Consider the following 25,061-nt stretch of genomic DNA (forward strand, 5'->3'; position numbering starts at 1 on the left):
GCCTATGGCCTCCACTGTATACGTAAAAAATCGCAGCTCCTTGTCGTCCGCCCTCACGCCAAACGACACACCAAGGAACACATTAGAATACCCTTGATGGCCATGCCATCACTTCAAGCCCCAGCATCAAGATCCCGGGCCTACATCTCCAGGCCAACACCAAGCGTGGCGTATCCTTGCAGCGCCTCAAACACAGCATCAATCAAATCATGCACGTGATCAATAGAGTTGCCACCAAGAAGCGAGGCTAAAGAAATCCGATACGTTTTGTTTAAATTCAAGTATTTGTCCTCTCGAGAATCGCTTACATCAACCCCAGCCTTATTCTCGGCGAGGAGGACATAAAGATGCTTTATACAAGGATTAGAAAGGCGGTGAGCAGGCCCTTCGTCTTCCCATGAGTGCGTCCACAGAGGGGCTGCTTAGCACGGGCCTCCACAATACAGTGGAAGAGCTGATAGAGGGCCATCTTTCTAACCCGAAGTTACGACTCAGCATAACTGGTCGCCGCATCCTTCGCTATATTGGCCGGACAGCACAGAATTTCACTCCGCTTGATGTACTCCTGGAATTTTGGCGAAAAGAACTATAGATGCTTAGAAATACAACCTCTCACACGACGGGGGTCGCCGACAAACACGGGCTCAAGCGCTCAACACCACCCTCGGTGGGGATCATGCAGTTATCTACACAGACGCCTGAAAACATCGAGGGCAGCGGTGCGGCCTCATCGTGGCGAACTCCACAACTACCCTCCTTCACCTTACCCTGACCTTCGCAGAGACCAACAAACTACCCTACGGCTCATACAATCCGGCTCCTCCCCACACCCGACGCGTCTTCACTAATGCACCCGAATCACTACAACGCTGAATGTAAATTTTGCTCTGAAGTATAAACACTGCGCTACATAATCGGGGTGTGCAACTTGAGCCCTCAGAACCTTGCTCTCTTTCCGTAAACTACCTAACAAGAGCAATGGCAGATGCTGCTGTCCAACCCTTCTCTGCCTACCCAGCATCAGCTCGTGAACAGAGCACAGGTGGCAAGAACTGCATATGGGCTCTAGTGAAGAAGGAACCACTCCCCTGGGCAGCGCTCTGGGCCATTCAGAAATCCGAATAGAATTATTTTCTCCTTCGTCTCCTCCTCTTACACCTAATTCGTACCTGCAGCCGATCTCGTCGCCTCCGTCCCCGGCGGCAGCGACGGAGAAGTGAGATCTTCTAACACCTGGTTTGAGGTTCATTTTATTTCATAAAAAAATTTCCTGTCATGCCCTTCACCAATACAACTCAACAGACCACCGTTCATGCATCATGCATTGATTTAACCTTACCAAGAATATCTCCTTGAAGTAATAAAGGGTGTGGTTAAGTGCATTTCACTTCTCTCTGGTTTCGGTACTGTACAGCGACGTGAGTGAATTTAAGTGAAGTCGCATGGGTAATCGTTTTGGGGTCCGGTTACAGCTTTGGTTTCCAACCACATTCACACGGTGGATTGGCGCGATTTTTTTTGTTGTGGCCAATCTTGGCCAATCTCTCTAGGCGGGTATGCTTGGCTTGACGAACGTGCGCTCGAGCACGCGTGCACGAGCGGTCGGCATTTACTTGGTATTTTAACTGCTCACACCAAACACAAATGATTTGCTCGATAGAAACAGCAATACCTAACAAGGTATTTCGTAATCCTTAGGATAAAGATCTCAAAAATACGAGGTGCGACTACTTCACTTCTTCATTTAGTTTAGTCACAATATTAGGAGAAAATACTCTAGCGGAAAGAATACACCATCTAAAAATAAGCGACACAGAAGTCACCGGAAAGACGCTGGCAGACGTCTTTATTCAGCACTTTGTTAATATTGCTTCTAATACTACATGCATAATGACCTTAAAGATATACCTCCCATTAATGGCACCAGTTTTCTTGATCCGGTAAAGGAACACAGAGATACGTACTACGATAATGAGTTTAAATAAGAGCAACGCCAACGATTTCGATGGTTACCAAGTGAAAACAATCCAGCACGTCGCGCATCTACTTGCCCCGTTTATAGCGAATATTTTCGACTTGCGCATAAGTCAGTCTATCTTTCCGTAGCAGATACAGATTGCAAGAGTGGCAGTGGTTTTCAGACAAGGTGATCGAAATGATATGGGCAGCAGTATTCCTATATCAATGTTTCCCGTGTTTTGAAATATTTTCAATAAAGCATAACAAAGACAGAACATAACCTAACGGAGTTTCAGTTTGGTATCCGCAAGTGCGCAACACGCTTTGCTGACAGAAAAAGAACACCTACTTACAAATCTAGAGCAAGGGAAACTTGTTTTAGGAACATTCATCAATTTATCAAAGGTATTTGATCACATTAATCGCAACCTGTTCCTTCAGCTCAAGCGATATGGCATTTGTGGAAAGGCCACAGCACTGATGCGATCCTATCTGCAACACCGCAGCCAAATCATTACTATGGACGATTCTTCCGCTGATCCTTTGCCATTTCTAGCAGTGGTGCCCCAGGGCAGCATTTCAGGCCGATTTTTATTAACTACATAGTCACTATCGGGCCGCAAGCTAAATTTGTCAATAACGAAGAGAGCACCACTATATTCTTAACCGGAAGCGTAGCCGATGATTTAATTCATGATGCAAACTGAATTTTACTCGAAATAGATGCATAGACGCAGAAACGTTGCTTGAAAGTAAGCATTGGTAAGACTGAAGCTGCACTGTTCTGGGCTCAGCAGTAAAATCGTGATTGATTGATTGTAGGGTTTAACGCGCCGACGCAACGCAGACGATGAGGCGCGCCGTAGTGGAGGGCTCCGGATTAAGTTTGACCACCCGGGGATCTTTAACGTGCGCCGAAATCTCGTACACACGGGCGTTTTTGCTTTTCGCCTCCATCAGAAAAGCGGCCGCCGCGGCCGGGAATCGAACCCGCGACCTTGTGCTCAGCAGCGCAACGCCTTAGCCACTGAGCCACCGCGGCGGGTAGCAGTAAAATCGTAATAATCAACAACGCAATATCTTTCCGATCAACCGCTGTGAAGATGGTACCAAGCATTAAGACTTTAGGGGAAATTTTTCACGAAAACCTTTCATGGGACATTCACGTAAGCTCTGTAATCGCGAAATTATTGCAGGCTCTTGGACTAATTTACCGCCACCGGCACATATTCCGGCGTAACATTATGTTGTCAGTATATAACACATTATTGTGATCCAAAATAAGTATTTTCACCAGGTATAAGCTTCAACTACTAAAATGAATCTAAATAGTGTGCACAGAATATAAAAAAGGTTTATTAGAGTTCTTGAAAAAATTCCTACGTGTTCACACACATATGATTTATTCCTTAAATATTGTATGATGCCTATTGCAAACTGATGATTACGTACTGTGTAAAGCAGTTAAGCAGGCTACACTTAACTCCCCTTTTTTTCTGCGAAAAAAGTTTGAAATTCAACTCACATGCAGCTGTACGGCTTAAAGGAGCCTGGACCAGGACGAAATTTTCTTAAACTGCGAAGTTTCTGAGGCTTTGTTTGTGGACAACTTGCACAGCTGAGGTCTCATGGCTCATTAGGCAATCCCGTCACAATCGCAACACATTTCAGGTGGACCGATCTTGCCGCATTCACTTCATGGCGAAGAAACGTTTGTATACTGCTGACGTGGGTGAATCTACGCGACTGATTTCAGTTATGTGGAGCTCATTTCCGCTACACCACGACCACATTCCGTTTTATGCACGTGGTTCACTGGGTTCTCATGTAAAAACTTGCATTTGTATGGCCACATGGCGATTTCAAGGAGTTCTAGAATGGACGTTATTGACACCTCGGGAATACCCCGTCTTTATGAATCATCTCAGGTAGAAAATATTTCCTTGTGTCCAGCTTTCTCGGTCCACCAGGAAACAGCACTACTCGCCCGCTGCTTGTTTTGTCAGTCTCATCTATATTCATGTTTAATGCGGACACGGATGATACACAAGAAGTGGCAAACTCGAGCACATTAAACATGAATCAGATCCAGCTAGCTCAACTTTCCGCACTTCTAAATTGCTAGACAAGCGTTTCTGTCAAACCAGCAAGGTTTACTGATGAGAGTTTATATCTACATGTAAAATTCGGGAAGATGTACCCTAGCCTAGCTCCGCCGCCTCCGTCAAGCGAGGTAGCGTGGTGGCCGAGCGACCAGCAAAAGTCGCCGCCTTGGTGACGACGACAAGAGGCCGAAGGCAGACTTCAATGGTTTACCGTAAAAACCCGCGTATAATACGGACCCGCGTATAATACGAGGTGTAATTCGGGGACAACAAAATCAGAAAAAAAAGTTTTCATCCGCATATAATACGAGGTAAAGAGAACAGAAAACATTTATTTGCATTTATTTGCAGCTGAAAACTTTGGGATCCACATATAATACGAGGCACAAATTTTACATAGTAAAGTTTGGAAAAAAACCTCGTATTATACGCGGGTTTTTACGGTACTGTCTGGCTACAGATGAGCCGAAGCAAGAGAGAAAAAATACCCTTCCGGGTGAGTTCACAGTGCAGGACTCGAACTGAGTAATAGCATTGATTCGCTGCTCCAAAACGAATAAACTACTGTGCTTTGGGACCCGGTATTTATGCCCAAAGCGTCATTATCATCATCATCACTAGCCTATCTACGCCCACTGCAGGGCAAAGCCCTCTCCATTAATCTACAATTATCCCGGTCCTGTGCTAACTTCGACCAATTTATCCCCGCAAACGTCTTGATCTCATCTGCCCATCTAACGTTCTCCGCCCCCAAAGCGCTAAGGGTCAAGACAACGCTCCTCCTGCTTTTGCGCATGGCGCGAACATAGCACAGACACACACAACGCTCTTTCCAGTGTTCGTGAGGGGTCGGTAGTAGCGGTGCACACTGAGTCTGCGCGATGGGGGAAAGGAGGCCTCGGCTGTGGCGCCCGCGTCCTTCGGGTAAGTCGCTACACGCCGCGTCTGCAGCTGCTGAAGTTTAAATCTCGCCGACAGCGAGGCGCCTGTGATTAGGCCGTTCCTGTGCATGTTGTGGTCTGTTCGAGGGAGGCTTGCACTTGCAACTTGCAGGACGCACGAACATGGTAGCAGCACGTACAATCGTAACACTACACACAGGAGGATGCCGAGCAATCGTGCACTTGTGATGCGAGCTTGCTTGAATAAAACAGGGCCGTGTTAAAAGGACGTGCCACGTCGTATACACGGTGGAGGTTACGCTTGCGTATAATCAACTATTGGCCTGCTAGACCGAGCTAATGCGAGGCAAAATTATGGGTGGCTGCCTGGCACTAAGGCAGAGAAGTTTCAGGGTCCGCTGGTTCATATCAGTTTTGCGGCATTATTTTAAATGTCGTTGAAAAATTTCTGCGAGAATTGCCCCAGTTTTCCACGCAACTTCAAGGTAAAATAAAAGGAAAAAGAGCTAGACAGATGGGTGGAATGCTGGGGATGTGCAAGGGCTATTAACGTATCCTTCTAGAATATGTTTAGTGAAAATGGGCACTGTCCCAACAATTGTTTCTCAATTTCTTGTAAGATATTTTCAAAAGATAAAACTATGCTAATTAGTACTCATTTCTGTATATGCTGGCAAGTATCTGCCATATACTAATAGTACGTTCTGTATCTAGGCGGATGTTAAAAAGTAGTTTCACTGTGGTTTAAGGGACTTAGGGATACCGACTACTTTAGTTAATGTACTATATTCTAATGCGAATTGCGTGTGACGTTATCGGAATAATATCCTACCTCCACGTCGCCACCAATCTTGGCATTGATTTCTCTTTTTTTAACCATGAACATGTATTCTGATGCGAAGTTCTCGCGAAACTTCACTGTTTGGCAATCTTAAAGAGGCAGCTAATGCGAAAACGGTGTTCACTTGCTAATGGTTTTCAAACTGTAATGATCCCTACATTAAGCCACACTCTCAGTTTACGGCTGACTTTCTTTTAAAAGGGTAATTTTATCTTGATTGTTTTATTTTATTCCTATTTTAGCGTATTATCTCGTCCCAAGTACTTGCGTTACGTATTTCAGCTGCACGTCTCGATCCTGACTTCGGAGTTGATTAGTTATTTCTAACAAATCGTGTGTAAACCCCTCCTTTCGGATGGTACTTATTATCATAAACAACAGTAATGCCTCTGCTACACGGTAAATTTCAATTGACAATTGAACTCTCCCCAACAACTTCTCCCTATGTACTTACAATGGGCACTCGATAGACAATCAGTTCAACCGCCTTCCGAAGGCCATTGAAACGACCGTGTTGCGCAGGTATAAGATTAGTCCCCCTTAAAGGAATGTACTTGCCGAAGTACTCTAACAATTGTCAGTTAACAACCTACCTATAGGCACCTCACCAGAAATTTCCTTTATCACCTGACAGTGTTTTTACTCCACAATCCCCCTTTAACTATCATAGATATAGAGTATTAGTACAAAACAAGTTCTGTTTTTTAACTTATGTGACTTGACACACCAAACAAACTTTTAATTCATGTAAGCATTCCGCAGGTGATAAAAAATCAGCAACCCCCATTCGTTACGCTCAACTAATTTATCCCACGTTCTATCATACTCAAACCGGAGCGTCGTCACAACCGACAAACTAACCTATTCCTATAACATCATGAAACTCACTTCTATACTTCTGCATCACTGGGATCCATCACAGCTCAGCAAGGTGACATGATCACCCTAAAAATAAATGGGTGACTAATTCTGCTGCCGTGAAAGCAAGCGAAAATGTGCGCAAATATTGAAGGAGTTCGAAAAACGCAGAACCAGAAGCGAGGAGTGAGTGAGTGAGTGAGTGAGTGAGTGAGTGAGTGAGTGAGTGAGTGAGTGAGTGAGTGAGTGAGTGAGTGAGTGAGTGAGTGAGTGAGTGAGTGAGCGAGTGAGTGAGTGAGTGAGTGAGTGAATGGGTGATTCAGTAAGTGAGTGAGTGAGTGAGTGAGTGAGTGAGTGAGTGAGTGAGTGAGTGAGTGAGTGAGTGAGTGAGTGAGTGAGTGAGTCAGTGAGTGAGTGAAAGCAGTTATTTCTCCTTAAATGGGAGTCAGAGAAGGGAAGTCCTTAAGAAAGCCCCCTCTCCCCTCAGTCAGCCTCTAGGAGGCCTTCTTGCCTGGTGGTGAGTGATATGTTACGACACATTACCGGCGAAACCATACGAATGATCATTTAGTTCAAAATTTGGTTGGCGGCAGAACCAGAACACATCCAAACTGCTGCCATCTGATTCACCACAGCACGGTGTTAGCTGCTTCAATTAATCCTTTATAGTCCAGGCTCTTGCTACAGAAGACAATAGCTCTCTTTTTCTCAAATTTTGATCTTGTATTCCTGCTAATTTCTGTGCTTCTCTTTTACTGTCAGCGAACAGTACAACACGTCGATCATTCGATTACTAAGTACCCGAACCACAGCGAGCAAAGATGCGCATCCCTTAAAAAAGTAAAAAATGAAAGGAAGGAGAGGGGGGGCTCCCAACTTTCCAAAATTTCGAAAGTGAAATCCTTGTTGGGCCTTCTGTGTGTGTGAGGGTTATCTTTCTGTTGAACTTCGCTACCGTGCTGGTAGCCAGTAGAACAGCGACCTGGACAGTACAGTGCGCGTTAGGCTTGTCTATGGCAATCGAACGTGCGGGTTCGGAGCATGATGACGACCTATGTTGATAACGGCTGCGTTGGCTTGCTATTGCGCGTGCGCGGATCTCCGATAGAGCAGGCTGAGCGTCGTTTCGCATGTGCATCTCTAATTTAGTTACATCACCACCCTCCAGAGGTGCTTACCTTCCACAGTGCTTGATTTGATTGATTGATTGTAGGATTTTAACGCGCCGACGCAGCGCAGGCGATGAGGCGCGCCGTAGTGGAGGGCTCCGGATTAATTTTGACCACCTGGAGATCTTTAACGTGCGCCGAAATCTCGTACACACGGGCGTTTTTGCTTTTCGCCTCCATCAGAAAACCACCCTTCCACAGTGCGAGCCATAAGCTCTGACAGGACAGATAGTCGTATCCTTGTGTACGCGGTGCACTTTCTATGCAGGCGGGTACGCAATCACGCAAAACGACCTGCGCTAATGTTCTGAAACTCACATTTAGCAAACAAAAAGCAAGTAATAAGGATGTACTGCAGCGGTTTCCGTCGAACCTTTTGTGTCATTATGTGGAGGACGGCGGATACGCATCATCATCATCATCACCATCCTATCTACGCCCACTGCAGGGCAAATGCCTCTCCCATTATTCTCCAACTACCCCGGTCCTGTGCCAACTGTGACCAACTTACTCCCGCAAACTTCTTGCTCTCATGTGCCCATTTAACTTGCTGCCGCCCCCATCACCGCTTGCCTTCTCTAGGGATCTACTCTGTTACCATTAATGACCAACGGTTATCTTGCCTTCCCATTACATGCCCTGCCCACGTCTATTTCTTCTTCTTAATTTCTACCGATATGTCCTTAACACGCGTTTGTTCCCTAACCCACTCCGCTCTCTTCTTATCCCTTAACGTTACACCTATCATTTTCCTCTCCATTGCCAGCTGAGTCGTTCTTAATTTAAGTTGAACCCTCTTAGTGAGCCTCGAAGTTTCTGCCCCGTAGGTGAGTACCGGTAAGATGCAGCATACTTTCTTCTTCAGGGACAATGGTAGGCTGCTATTCATTATCTGAGAATGTCTGCCGTATTCACTCCACCCAATTCTAATTCTTCTAATTATCTCTACCTCATGGTTGGGATCCGGGGCTACAACTTGGCCTAAGTAGATATATTCGATTACCACTTCCAATACCTCGCCCCCTATCCCAAGCTGCTGCGCTGTTCCGAGGTTATTGCTGATTATTTTGGTTTTCAGCGTATTAATTTTCAGGCCCGCCGTTGTACTCTGTTCGCCCAGTGCGGAAAGCATGCTTTGCCATTCGTATCCCCTGAGTTACTTAGCAAGGCAACGTCATCAGCAAATCTGAGATTACTGAGGTATTCTCCATTAACCCTTACACCCACCTGTTCCGAATCCAACCTTCTGAATACTTCTTGTAAGCATGCTGTGAATAACATTGGATAGATTGGTCTCCTTGTCTGACGCTCTTCCTTATGGGTGTTTTACTGCTCTCCTTATGGAGGATGATGGTAGCTATAGACCCATTGTAAATATTCTCTTGTATTTCTACATAATGTTCATCTACCCCCCGGTTCCGTAATGCCTGAATGACTGCCAGGGTTTCGACAAAGTCAAATGCTTTCTCATAATCTATGAAGGCTATATATAGGGGTTCAGTATACTTTAGCACACTTATGTATCAGCTCATTGATCGTGTGAATATGGTCCATTGTTTAATAACCTTTACCGAACCCTGCTTGTTCTTGAGGTTGACTTAAATTTAAGGTTGCAGAAATTCTGTTAGCGATTACCTTGGTAAGTACCTTGTAGACGACTGACAGTAAGCTGATCAGCCTGTAATATTTCAGGTCCTTCATGTCACCCTTCTTATGGATTAGGATGATGTTCGCGTTCTTCCAAGATTCCGGTACACTTGCGGTCATTAGGCATTGCGTTTACAGGTCTGCCAGTTTTTCAAGTACAATTTCTCCGCCATTCTTGAAGAGGTCTGCTGTTATCTGATCTTCACCATGCAGGTGCTTTGCCCCCTTTCATTTCTTTCAGAGCCTTCCTTACTTCTTCGGTCGTTGCTCGTGGGATATACAGTGGGATATACAGTGGGATTGTATACAGGAGATACACAATCTCCTCCGAACAACTTTCTCGTTTGGCATTATCCTGAATGACCCGGCTACTATATAGATCCCTATAGAACTTCTCGACCACTGTGACTATTTTATCCCTATTGTGATGACATTGCCTTGCCTATCATTAAGTGCATACATCTGATTTTTCACCGCGCCAAGACGCCTCTTCACTGCTTACAGGCTACCTCTGTTCTTTGCAGCATGCTCGATCCTCTCCATATTATACTTCCGTATGTCAGCTGTCTTACGCCTATTATTGTTTAACTTCGAAAGCTCCGCTAGTTCTATTCTGTCAGCTGGGGTGGGGATTGACATGGTTTGCCGTTTCCTAATTAGATCTTTCGTCTCCTGGGACATTTTACCAGTATCCTGTCTAGCCATCGTGCCCCCGACATCTTCTGCACACTCCGTGATATTGCGTGTAAGATTGTCGCTGGCTTCCTGTGTCTTGAGCTCGGCTTCCTGGGTAAGAGCTGAATATCAATTCTGCAGCGCGATCCTGAATTCTACTAAGTTACGCCTTACTCTAAGCTCATTAATCGGCTTCTTTCGTACTAGCTTGCTACGATTCCTCCTGAAATATAGCCTAATTCGAGATCTTACCATACAAGGGTCACTACACCTTACCCTTCCGAGCACTTCCACATCCTTCACGACGCCAGGGTTATCGCATAATATGAAATCTATTTCATTTTTATGTTCGCCAATCGGGCTCCTCCACGTCCACTTCCGCCTCTCCCGTTTACAGAAGAAGGTATTCATTATGCGTAGGTTATTCCGTTCTGCAAACTCAACTAGTAGATCCCCCCTGCTATTTCTACAGCCCAGACCATAGTTCCCAACTGCCTTGTCTCCAGCCTGATTCTTGCCTACTTTAGCATCGAAGTCCCCCATAACTAGGGTATACTGTTTTTACTTCAGCCATTGCCGATTCCACATCTTCATAGAAGCGTTCCACTACCTGGTAGTTGTGGCTGGATGTGGGCGCATGGCCATGTACCACCTTGAGCTTGTACCTCTTATTGAGCCTAATTACAAGATCTGCTGCCCTTTAGTTAATGCTATAGTATACTTCTATGTTGCCAGATATGCTTTTATTTACTAGAAATCGCACTATCAGTTCTCTTCTGTCCCCTAGACCACAGTAACGTAGGATGTGTCCATTTTTCAGCACCGTAAAGGCTTCACCTGTCCTCCTAACCTCACTAAGCCTTATTATATCCCATGTAATGCTCTTTAATTCTTCGAACAACACGTCTAGACGCGCTTCACTAGATAAGGTTCTCGTGTTAAACTTTGCCAGGTTCAGATTCCAATGGCGGCCTGTCCGGGTCCAGGGATTCTTAGCACCCTCTGCTGCGTCACAGGTCTGACCACCACCGTGGTAAATGGCTTCGCAGCCACAGGAAGCTGAGGGCCGTGGGTTAATAGGCATATTCATGGGAGGTTTTTGGCCGTTACAACATTAGGGTGGCCAATCCTGTTCTGGTGAGGGAGTGCGTTACCGGCAATGGTCGCGGGGGTCAGGCCGCACCCCAAGCCCCATTCAGCAAGTCCATCAATACTCGGATTTTTTTTTTAATCCGGCGGGAATTCTATGGCACCGGGATTCAAACCACGGCCCTTTTGCAAGGGAGGCGGATGCTTTACCTCTACGCCACCGCTGATAATGAATCGGGTAAAACAACTCCCTTAACCCCGTGTCACCGCCTACGGCTTGCACTGCAGAACTTAAGCCCCCTTGCAGGGAGTGGCGTCTGCACGGTTGAGGGGCCTATGCTAAAAGACGATCGGCCCGAGCGTGTACGGGATCCTCGCGTTCCATGGCAAGCTATCTCCAGCTTAGCCGCTGTCAGCAGATGTCGCCAGTATGCTTCGGTGCCGCGCGCTCCCTTGCCCTACACAAGCATGACGCACACTGCACCTTGAGAAGCTTCTTCCACTTACCATGGCCAGGATCACGCTGCTCGAGACCATCCGTACTTACCTCCAAAGGCGGCTTGTGTAGACACCGTGCAGCGAACTGACGCCGCTGTCCCGTTGTGACGCAGCAATTTCCCTAATAATGCTTCCTGTAGCCACGATAGGCGTCGATAAAGGTGGGGAATTTCTCAAACATTTATCATCCACATCCTTCAGCGTGTCATGCGAACGACGTACGGGACTGACACTGATGCAAGGCGTAAAGAAAGACACCCATGATTAATGCATTGGTTCCTCTTTGCCTTTTTCGTTATAGATAACCTGATTGGTCGGCTACTGTGTCAGCGAATAATGTTTTGTTATCCGCGCCACTGTTCGTTTATCTCGGCTTTAGTGGTGTAGTGGCAAATGCAAGGGCATTTAGTGGCAAAAGTGGCAAAAGCAAGAGCATTTTCAACCTGAGGCACTACAGTCGAAAATCGCGCAAATCCGCAAAAGGCGCTGCTGTAGAATACCTGAGGGGAAAGTGTAGTGAATAAGTCACCGCCTTTCACTCGTTGTGCCTGGGTTCGGATTCTCGCGTATGCCAAGATGTTTTAGAAACAAATGATCACGGAAGAGACTAATGGCTGTGTGTCAAACACCTACTGATTGAATCCTTAGAGGCATAAATGGCTGCAAATATTTTTGGAATAGAACATCAATGGTATCTTCTTTCGATCAAGCGCTGAAGCGGGGAATAGGCATGGTATGGCGGTTGTACGCTTTCCATAATTTCTCTACTGCCCTACCGAAAGCAGCATACTTGTAATAGTGAACTGGATTATTTCAAATTTACTACAATTTTGGGGACATTGCTAACGTGCCTCCATTCTCGCATTGAAAAAAAAAAGAGGTGAAGAGTAGCGGACGTCAACTCGGCAACGCTTTGTAACGCGGCAACATTGGCTCTGTGCACACATGTACATTCACGGACAAATGAAATGCGCACACGAAGATATGAACCAGAACACACAAATAACGCGATTTCTTTCCATGCATGTTAAAATGACGCGCGGGGGAGTTGCAAAAACGAAGTAGGGAAATGTGGTTCTCCGAATGTACCAAGGGCTCGCCATAATTGAACCTCAACAAAGAGTATTTGTCAGTTTTGCTTGTTCTGGTTCATATTTTCCGTTTCGCATTTGCTTTTCCCATGCCTGTACGCATGCAGACTACTGAGCCCTTTCTACATCGCGTTGCAGGCACCAGCAATCTTGGCAACCAAGCTCCCCACATTTTTTAAAAATTTGTTCCTTGAAGGACACAGCCACCCGAGTTATGATGGTCTCTGCCGTAGGAAGGAAGGAGGGTGCGGGGGTCGCCCAGTTTCCAGAATTTTTTAGTTTCCTCGGTGATGCAGGGAATACAGGAAAGCCCAGCCTAACGACGACCGAAACCTACTTTTTCTCTTGAAAACGATGCAACAAGCTTAGAGTTATTCGACGCATACTTTCGCCACAATTTGATAAGTCATCGTACAACATGTTCGTGTTAGTTGCGCAAAAACATATCTGTGGTCAAAGAGCGCCAATAAAATAAATTTTCCTTAATAAATACGAAAAGTAAAGCGATTACGTTACTTGAACACGCGACCAAAGTTTTTTACGTTAAAAAATAAGGTCTCGTTCATTTTTGTGCTTCATATTTGTTTAGTATTTCTCCTCATGTTCGAAATCTCCTTTTATATGCTACACCTTGCTTGCGCCCCCCGTTTTAAAAATTTGCTTCGCTATCCCCTCCCACCTTACGCTTACAAATGCCTCGCTAACCCTTCCGCATTACGCTTCAAACGCATCGCGCTTCCAACCCATCTGGAACCTCTAGAGCCGCTAAAAGCAAGCACGCAAACAAACAAATGCACCCAACAAACAAACGCAGAACCACGAACGCCTCGCTGTATAGAACGCCTCGCGCTAGACTAGTGGTTAAGGTGGGCATTTCCTTAAGGCGTCTTGACGTGAGGGAATAGAAAAGTATATGAAATTCTAAGGTAATACTGCTCCGCTGTAAAACAGTAGGAATTATGCTGATCTCAAGTCGATTTAAAATAAATTTTACGTCCGTCCGACGCATGTACAAAAAAAGGAAATTGTTCTACGCCGATATTTGAACCCATGAACGCAGATGAACCCATTACGCCATGAACGTCCCCGCAGGTGTTGAAAAGAGGCGTCCCTGGCGCATTTCCCTATGTCTGGCTTCAACTTGAGGAGCCACTTTTACCACAGTTACAATGTTCTAGTTTGCTGCATCTCGTCTCTTGTAATGACGTTACACTAGATGCCTTTTTCAGTGATTTAACAACATGGTGGTACGAGATAGTTGGTACTTCATTATAACCAGCGCTGATATCCCACGTCCTGTGTTTTCTCTGCTGCCCCTAACGGAGTTCGTGTGGGCGCCGGCGGCTTAAGTAGGGGTAATCATGGCTGTTAGTCTTTTGGGGAGGGCGCGGATGCTTACGTGAATTGAGTGTTATAACAGAGGCTGTGATGTGCGTGGCATCTCCCTCAACAGGAATGACACCCTTACCAGCACGATATAGAAAATGGTGCTGCTCCTTTGGCGGCAAATATGAGCGTAACGTTCATAATGCCTGTGCAGCAGCATCGGAACATCTTCCGGAGCTGCGCTTTGTCTTTTTTTCTCACAACCCTCCGCCGACCTCCTCCAGCACTGTTTCCCTTTCTCGGCGCGCCATCCTTATTTTTGTACCAAACAACGCCCATGATTAAAGCATAAAGACGTAAGGCTTTTGGCTGAACGTTTCATTTCTCTGAATAGCCATCAGAAAGCTTAATGAGCCATAGCTAATATTTTTCCTTCAGGAAATATAACGAACTCAAGTTCCACTTACTGGATACTATCTCTAACAACCACGACAATGAACTTTAAAACTTGAAACATCCATGGAAAGCGCTCTGTGTTTACAAGGATTAGTAAGTCTTCAATAATTCCTCCTTTGTTTGTTTTTTCACAACTTATTACCAGAATCCTGTTCTCTGCACCACTGTAATAGCTTCCCCATTTTGTTTCCCCACGTGGTGATCATGAACATATCGTCGGAATAATACATTGCCACGCTGGGACATCTTTTCTTTTCGATTATTTATACCATGGACATAGGAGGTCTGGAACCACCCTCCAGAAAAAACCGCTGCCCTTGAAGAACCCTCAAATATCCAAGGAACTTTAGTTGACGCTGTTTCATGTAACATGTACCTTGGTCCTTTTGTATTGTATTTTGTTTAATTTGACCGCACTCCTGTCTGTAAAGCCTCTAGCCTTGTGGGTAAAACAAATAAAATGAAATTAAAAGCTGGCCATTGTCGTTTCCAAACATTAAGGGTTGGTGCCACCGATTGCGTTTTTTCTTGGAAGGTGGATTAGAGTGCAGACAGTAAATAATGCTGGAACGCAGTACATAATTACGCGAGATCACAACAACGGTTTAAAGAGGTGTTAAAACACGTAATGACTTCACTTAAATGTGCCTATTAACATTGGGGCTGCAATGTTAGTGCAGTGTGTCGCTTTGTTCACATCAGCCGGGATGACGCTGCTTCGAAATGTTCGTAGTGATTGAGCAATCACCCCAGCGAGCCACTCGTTCTGGCGCCGATACTACAAATCTGCGCGCTTTTTGTTATGTGCTGACTAGTTGCTGCAATGAGGCTGCGGCTGGTTTTAAAACCGCCTGAGACACAAATCGTTTGCAAAAACGCAATCCGCCTACCTGCCCGCGTTTCGTGCTACACTGATTTCCGCTGCGCGCTTCTGGTCTCTTGGGGCAGCACGGTTATAATGACGACGTTCTAAAGCGCAGAAATACCCCAGGGACACACCGCTTTCTTGCAAAAATCCTAACCAGCCCCTCCTCTACCACGAAAGGTGGTGCACGCGAAGATTTACAACCTTTTGAAACCGTAAAACAATCCCTTTTTAAATCCCTGTCAAAGCGAATGCCCAACCCCTGCTTGCCGAACCCTTCCAGTGACGCTCTTTTGTTTCGCCTGACTTTCCAATTTCCGAAACTAAGGATTACCTCGCCGAGCACGCTGACGTTCTTTCATGACTGCCTGCTGATCGGCAGAGCGGAACCTGTGCCGAATACCCATGGCGCGCCTGGGCTTGAACAAGCTAACCTCCATTTTCTTTCTACTGAGCGAGGGAGCTCGTGTGATTGCCTGGGAGTGAGGCGTGATCCGGCGGGCCTTTGTGGCAGCGGGACAATTCCGGCCGCGGGCTGCTGGTCAGGAGGAAGGAGTGAAGAGAGTTTTGGCGAACGAGGCCAACAGCGTTACAGACGGCGACATGAGTCAGGCCTGGTACGACGTCGCTTGCCCCTTTCCCTTGACAACGCCTCTTGCACGCTGAATTCTCGTTTTAAAGACGGTCCGCTTTATTGGGGTACTTCAACGGGAAAATTTTGGTCTGTCTGACTGTCTGTATGCCTCTCTGTCCGTCTGTCATTAGATTCAGCCAGCCGGCCAAATTGAATATTATCTGCGCAATAGCCTTATATACGCACATCGAAATCTGCGTCTAAGTCACGTGTTAATGTTCATACTTGTCAACATTGTTGAACAAAACAAGATATTACGCAAATGTAAGCCCGAAAATCAATACATCAGTGATATTGGCAGTGTTCCTTTATTAGAAAATTTACGGATGTGTGGTTTTTGCGATAGCAAATAAAATACTACATCAACTGCAAAAAACGGTCGCCTGCTGTTGCCCACGCTACCTGGCGGAATCCTAAAAATCAAACGGCAACAGCAACGAAAGGTTCCAATAGATAGGTTCCGCGTTCCGCTTGGAACGCTCATGGAGTCGGGCAACGTAGTTCTATAAATGTTTAGTATGCTGCTTCGATTCACGCGCGTCTCCGCCGTACGGCAGAGCTGGCATAGGGGCACCCGACTTGGAGCAGTGGAACGCAGTAAATTTAAATTGACTTGACCAAACCTCTGGTGTGTAATCTTGGGAGGAAGGAGACGGGAGGGGAAGAACATGAGAGGTGAGCGGGAAAGAAAAGGGGTGCATTTACTTTCCAGAACTGCCAGTCGACTCTCGTCTTTCGTCGACATTTTAAACTAAAGTAGCAGATACGCGGCCAAAATTTTTTCCAACGGACGGTCGCAACGAAGGTGCACCGTGCACCTCATCTGCACTCCTAGAATATATTGTGGTTCAACTTCACCACTAGGCACTTGGTTTAATTAACTCGTTCAGCCAATAGAGAAAATTCTTCGAACGACGATATGAAGCTTTAGTTATCTGAGAAGTTCGGCCTGCGCCGTGGCGCCACGCAGTACAACGACGTTCTGCATTGCGCAGTGTCCCAGCGCAGACGAGACCTCTCAGTTCAAATATAGCTCCACATCTTCATTCGACGACTTTTCTTTATTGGCTACCCGCCGCGGTGGCTCAGTGGCTAAGGCGTTGCGCTGCTGAGCACGAGGTCGCGGGTTCGATTCCCGGCTGTGGCAGCCGCTTTTCTGATGGAGGCGAAAAGCAAAAACGCCCGTGTGTACGAGATTTCGGCGCACGTTAAAGATCCCCAGGTGGTCAAAATTAATCCGGAGCCCTCCACTACGGCGCGCCTCATCGCCTGCGTTGCGTCGGCGCGTTAAACCCTACAATCAATCAAATCTTCTTTATTGGCTGAAGTGATTGGTCACTGGAGTGGATTTTGGTGAAGCTCAACCACGGCATGTGTAGTTAGTTGTCAAAACCGGACGTACACTTATCCGAATCAGCGCAAGGGCGCTGCAGAAACGCCTTTCAAGCAGCACAGTTGGAGGACTTGCGTTCATTTTAAAAACTCAGGGTGCCTGGATAAGCTATTCAAGTCGGTGAAAGTGCTCCCTTGATTCCTCAACTGCCTAGTTAGTGTGCTCTGTACTGAGAAAAACCCTGATTAGACGTTGCAAGAAAAAAATTGCGCCCACCTCCGCGCGAGGGGAACCCTGTATAGATGCGACGCATCGTGGGGTTCACTTGGTGTTTCCGTTGGATTGATTCTGAAATCGTGTGAAACGTGTCGGGAACGCGTATGATTATAATGTTTTATGATTATTTTTATGTATTATTGGCCAATCTTGGTCAATCTCATTAAGTGGTATGCTTAGGGCTTCGCTGTCGCAACGACGTTTACTCCATCATTGTTGCGGTAAGTGGGGGATTCTTTTCTTTTATTTCAAGTGTTAATCATTGCCCCATCATGCGTTGTATCAGTAGCATCTAGACGTAGTTTGAATGAGTCAAGGATATAAGGCGCGTTCGTAGCATTTGATTCTGTCTCGTTTTTGTGGCGCAGTGGAAAGAGCACCATGTACCTCGCGTTCCGCCCACAGGGTCGTGTGATCGAAACCGGGCGCGGCTAACTATTATTTTTTTTATAGTGTAGGGGGAGGGGTGTGGACGGATAACAACGCCGTATGGAGGGACAAGGCGAGTGAATGAGATGCAGTCGCATCTAAAATTATCAAGCCGGATACAGGTAAAGTTTTAGCGAAAACATGCATGTGCCGTCCATTTCAATTGTTTGGATAATTGATAACAGACTACGCCACGAACTTTGGGGAAAGAATAGCTGCGCGCAGGGGTGGGATCGCTGATAGGTTCACTAGTTCGCAGCAGGCTGGGTGAATTCCACCACTTCCTCTCGGCTGACCCGTCACGCTATATCGGCCAATGATTCGCTGCTTCCTGACTGCTTGACTAGGACGTACGCGATTGAGTTGGTGGCCATTGATTTTGGGGGGATTGTGCATGCAATGTTTATTGATACTTGCTATGCGTTTCCTCGCAGGACGCAACCACCGCCGTTTATGCCTCACATGCTGTCACCTTTTCAGAGCTTTTAGAGATAAGATCACGAAATATGTACAGACGCTCTCATAGTGCCCGATGTGCATCAAGATGGCCGTTACATTGCTGTCGGTACAAGCTGTATGTACTGATGTACAGGACTTGAGATCTTTTGCTCGGTAGGCCCGGCTGCTGGAGAAACGGGAGGAAGCAGTACATTGTGTGCGAGGGCGGTGTAACTCAAGAAAATGCCTGAGGCGTTTCTGTTGGATAGCGCCAAGCTGCGTAAAAGACCACGCCTACACCCAAGCACGACATACCGCGAAGGCCCTTCAAAGGAAAGGGCAGTTATATACACTTCTGTTGTACACAGCATTTGCGAAGTATCACTGGCGAGAGGAGATCTGGGGCTCCAGCTGTTGCCATGAAGTGCTCGTGAAATGCCTCTTTTATATTTGGAAGTGGTTCGTTTAGCAAAGCGATTATTCTAGAAACATGCGACACATATGTGCTCGACAGCGAAAGGCGAGTGTCCATCCCTTTGCACTGATACGGCAACGGGTGCCCTACCAACGATTTTCAAACCAGCACATGCTGCTTCGTCGGTATTTGCGCCTCGATTTGGCTGTGAGCACGCATAAAGCCAAAATTTATCCTGTGCATCCGGATCTCGGCAGTGAGCCTACCGGTCATTTTGCGAGCGCGCGTATCCAGTAGCCCTCAGCGAACTGCCCACAGTGACGTGCTGTTTGGCTACTCTCATATGGTGGCTGGGCGGCCTCGCTGCCGACATCAATCAGGTGACCACTACACTGCATTAACCAGACATTTTCTCTTCGGGCCCTACATGTTTTGATCACTCTTGTCACATCACACACGTAGGAAGAGTGAAAGAGCAAGCCTCGTGCTTCAACAGCAACGCCAGCCATACCAGCTCACAATCGTTGTGCACAAGCAGATATTTTGCATAGCTGAAAGGTGTTGTGGATCGCCTCCGAGTGTGTCACACCTCTACTACATTTAAACGGACTTAGGCGTGCCTTCTGGCCCATAATACACAACGTGCACCTACCCCAGCGGTACTACGACGTGACCTGGGTGGGGTTCAGCACGCGGTGGCTGAGATGGATGGCGCTCTCCGCTTTCTTACACTGCTTTTTCTCTCTGTATCGACCTCGAACGAGACCCCACCATCCCCCCTCCCCTCCCCACACGCACACGCACGCGCACGCACACACGCGCACGCACACACGTACACACGCGCACACTCGCGCGCACACGCACACACACACGCGCACACTCGCGCGCACATGCACACATACACGCACGCACACACACACACGCACTCACGTACGCACACAAATCAAAATGATGTTAGGAGAGAGGTCAGCACAATACGTCTCAATTATTGACTTGTGTTTTATTCATTGAATGTTAGAATGAGGAGCGTCTGCGAGGAGCAGTGGTGGTAAGTACCCGAAGCTCATATTACCATTTATATTGTGCAGTCCGCATTGGGCATTTGCGTATTTCCCTAGTAAGCAGAGCCCTCAACCAAGCAAAATCGTCGTGCGGTCTTCGGTGCCACGCCAATAATTTTCGAAATTACAACACGATGTGTGGCAATATGGCTAAATATTTTTTTTATTTTTTGAAAATAAAGGCCGTCACGCGTCGCATGTTTAATACCCTAGTATTGCTGGTTATGCACAGTGTACCAGTGGGTAAACTTGCTTACTATACGCTACGTGGAATCACTGGTGTCCGCATTGCCGACCGCACGAATTGGAGGCGTTGTATGGAACAGAAAAAACCGGCCTCCAAAGTGTGCTTTCTCTGCGAAAAGATGCTCGTAAATTGCCCAAAGTACCAAAGGATACGGTGAGCATTAAAGGATGAGCATTCACAGAACATCTGCAATGACCAGCTTTATTAAGACGGAAAGATTGGGCTGCCTGCTCTTAACTGTCAGCAATGAAGTAGCGACGTATAGCAGGATTAAAATGTAATGAAAAGGGGCCTGTTACTCGTGCAGAAAAATGTACTAATGACTGCGCAGAGTCGATGATAATAGTATTTTACGTTTTGTTGTCAACAAAACAAGCCTAAAGCACCATTACAGTTTCCGAAAAGGAGGCGGATTGATAGGGATTGGGACTATAGGAAGTATGCCAGTCAATGATGAATGCTGTTTTAGTAAAGTTAATCCTAATATGAAGTATGTACTCAGTTCAAACCCTTCCCACATTATCTGGGTGATCACATCTTTTCTGGTTCGGAGGCATGGATATTAGACCCTCAGAGGGATGAATGAAAGTGCCTATGGAAGCTATTGGGTGCTTCGCTGTGGGAAAGTTGGTGAAGCACCAAGGACAACTCGAATTTTAAAAAACGAGAAGAAAGAGGTCCGTTTACTGTGTCGGTTTTACTTCCTTGGCTGTGCTTGGCGGTTGACCGAGATTCTCAGATTCAGAGAGATATTCGGGAAAGTTCGGGCAATACATGACCTACGTAGAGCCGTGGGTTGGTGGCTTGATGTGAATCCTTATGCTGTAGTTTAAATTCTTCAAATATAAACTGGATGTATCATATCTGGTCCGGTTTGAATAAATCCACATTGTAGTCATAGACGACGATCACCGGTGTTTGTTGCACGTGCTTCTCGATATTACGGCACCTTTTCTCACTTTATTTCGTCTATTACGCTCGCTGCAGGGTTCCTTTCGATCTGTCTTTAAGGTACACAGCTTCTCTGTTTGCAGTCCTCACTATGCATTGACCTCCAACAGCGTCACTAAAAAAAACGACCCCTAGTGTATTTTGCTTTTCATGGGTGATGCTTGAAGATAGCAACTTTTCTATTATGGGGCATGAATTTTCTGGTATAAGCAAATCACTAAAGCGTGCCTGCAATAGCGTGGTATTCCCCAGATGATGGTTTCTTTTCGCGGGCAAAAAATAGTGCAATTCTTGTCATATACAACGTCGCTCATAAACGCAAGGTTATGAGCAAACAATTACAGAAACACCTTAGTACTCCTTTAATGTAGTGAACACGAAATTGTTGCTGTTCACGTTTCGAGCGTGCAATCTTATTATTATAAATTAGAGGCAAATTAGTGTCGTCTAAAGATTGTCGTTATTCTTCTTCTCTTCACGCCTTTTAACGCCTTTACTACCACTATTCGCAATGGCATCTGCATCCAAAGAAGGCATTTCCCGAGAACATTCTTTCCTACTCTCCTCACTGCCACTTATGTTTCAGGATCGTTAAATTTTCTCACGCAGACTTCAGTACATTTTTCTAACACACGTTTATAGATCAAAGGTCACAACTCATTCACGAAGTCGTACTTCGGTCAGCTAGATTCATCGGACCGTTGTGGTGTTGGGGGTCACGTCGCAATTCGGACGGGCCGGGTACGTGTCCCACACTGACAAATATTTACCAGATTCTATTTTTACCTGAAACATTTTATTTTTTCAACGGATCTTCAGCGAGAAAATTTCCGCAACTAAATTATTCTTTGACCTATTTTCATTTTTTGAACAATCCTCCATCTATGTCTTCCGGCATTCATCGGCTACCTTATGGACCATCCGGCGGTAATTTTGTGTGGCATTAATTCCCGTCAAAAACGCCACATTTCAATATATCCAGTTACCTAACGTTTTAACATTAACACAAAAAGCTGAAAAATGTGCGCCTTAGAACAGTTGTCCTGACTACTCAAAATATGCTGGAACAATATCAGCGTATTACTTGCATGAACTATCAATTCTAAACGGCTGTTTCTGACCCCATGTTTTCTTACTATGCTGGTATGGTTTTATGTGGACTGAATCTCTTGGCTGTAATATTCTTGTGTTATGCACGCCCATGGCTCAGTAGTTATACTGGTTAATTGGTCATTATTATGCCCCAGGTTACGTGCAATGAACCTAACTTTAATGAAGTACTGCAGGATTGTTTATGGCATTTCACTGATTCAAGGTGCTGGCCACAGAAAACGTATCCTTAAATTTTTTGGACGCCCGAGCCACCTGTTTGTGTTATGGGTCACTTCAACTATAAGTACCATATTTAATGCAACACCTGCCCTATGCGTAAGACACAAAAGCCTCAAAAGACACAAAAATAAAGATACAAAAACAATTTGCGGAAAAATTGTTTTCGTCCTACATCCAATGAGGAAAATTACCATGTACATGACATATGCATTACAAAAGCTTCAATCATCAGTAGGTGAGGCTGTTTTATACAACAAAGATTTACAGAAAATGCGCCACTCAATTTGGCTACGCTTCAATACTTTGAGGATTAAGGAGAATCTTCCTTACCATGCCCCTACAGTAACCCAAGTCTCCGATTTGAAACTTCAAGAAGTACCCCATATTTGCAAAACCAAATAGTTTAATATGGCTTTCCCCGCACAGAGTATATTGAGCTCTAAAAGTTTTGTTTTTATTAAAACGTCTTTACTTAAACACTTCAGAAAGGGCAAAAAAGACCTAGAGCAGATTTGCAGTTTATGAAGGTGAAAAGTTGATCTGTTTTACCTGGAATTCACAAGAGCTCGCCCCGACAAGGACAATAAACAGTACCTGACTACTTCGATACACAAAAATGAGCTGTGGAGATACTATGCGCAGCCTGCTAGCGGGTTTTGTTTCTGCGTTTTTGTTTGGGCGACTACCTCTTCAACAAATGCAATCAAAATCTTTGTTTTGCAGAGCAAGAACTACTCGCCCTATCAAGAAACCTTAACTTGAAGTTAAGGACAACATACGGGATTTGACACTGTCAAGTAGATCCAATGTATGACGTTTGTTTTTCGTTTCCTTTTCCTTTTTCTATATTCACTCACTGCTCTATGAATTGTATAATCAATATTACATGCCTTGAAGGGGCAATAGTCATTCGTCACAGTCGTCAAGCCAGCAGCTGTTCGTCACTCCAATATTGGTTCATCAAGCTTCTACGTGAGTTTGTGTTTTAAAATAATTGGGATTATCGCTCTTAAACGACATTTTCTATACATGGCATTGACTGAAAAGTTCAGCGGGTGATGTCTTCGCTTGGCAACACTGAAAACCGCCATGTCCGCGGCGCTTTGGCAGAACCATGGTGCTGCTTGTGCCACTGCGCCCGTACCTCACCTATGAAAAAAATAACGGCGTGCGTCGTCCGCCTTATTTGAACCCGATTCTTGGCGATGGCGTCAAAAGATATATTATCAGCCGCACTCACATTATGTGGTGGCGCTCTCCTTGTCATCGAGAACTTTACATCGCCGGTGAGTGAAACCCCGGCTGCGCACGAAACACTACTACTACTATGTATGCTTTATTGGTGCAAGGGCGTCTGAGGCCTAAGAGCGTCAAGACAATGTTTGTTTTGTCACATTCGTTACTAAAATTCCATGGCGATGAATTTGATGTAATTGATAAAAATAATGTATGTGTGGGTGTAAAGGGCACTTACCCTAAAAAGCGAAGATGAAGAAGATGAGAGGTAACAATGACAATGTTTAGGTGTGTGCTGGAGGCATCATAACAGGGATGCAGTGACGTCCCTGGCACATGTTATGAAAACGCTCAGAAGCACCCTACTGGCATCGGGTGGCCCTGATGTTACACATGGTATGAGATGAGTGCTAAACATTTGATGTCAGCCACGTAGGCTAAAAGGCGCTCACTTCTGATTGCGGGTTGTTCAGATAAAAACAGTGATGGGTGTAAGGGTATCGTGTAGGCGTATAGTTTGGGGAATTGTCCTTTCCTTGCATCATGGTATGACAAGCATTCAATCAATACGTAGAGAACTATAAGTTTTCGTCCGCCCTTCTCAGAAGCTGGTGGTGGGGTCCCGCTTAAAAGATATGAGTGAGTAGCGTGTGTGTGACCTATTCTTAATCTGCATTTTGATATTTATGTGAACGTGTTCCGTTTCTTTGTGTTATATTTCTCCATGTGGGGATTTATAATGTGCAGTTTGTTTTCGATTATTTGTGTGTCCCACTGTACCTGCGAGCGCCTCCTATGCATACTTCGAACTAGTGACTTCATGTCTAGGTAGGGAACGTGTGAGATATCTACAACAGGGTGAAATGAAGGGTTTGTTGGTACATCATATCGTTTGAAAACAGCCCGGAAGACGGGTCTGAGCAAGGAATAGACGACACCTAATGATGACGCCAAGTAATGTCGTCTATTACGTGCTCAGTCCCGTCTTCCGCGCTGTTTTCAAACGATATCTACAACAGAGCGGAGAGCAGCCACAGCGGCATTCTCGTCAGTGATTTAATTACCCGAAATTCCGCTGGGCTTAGGTATCCAGCACACTACTGCAGTTTATTTTAGACCGTGGGCAAATATTATGGATTTGATAAGACGGTTTAAAATGGAGTTTCTCGTTGGTTTTTCTAAATAGAGAGCTAGCACCAGACTCAGGCAGCCTGTAAAAACAATGGAA

This window comes from Haemaphysalis longicornis, unplaced genomic scaffold (assembly GCF_048455015.1).
Source record: "Haemaphysalis longicornis isolate Haplotype H1 unplaced genomic scaffold, Haemaphysalis longicornis Haplotype H1 scaffold_1, whole genome shotgun sequence".
In the NCBI taxonomy this organism is placed as follows: Eukaryota; Metazoa; Arthropoda; class Arachnida; order Ixodida; family Ixodidae; genus Haemaphysalis; species Haemaphysalis longicornis.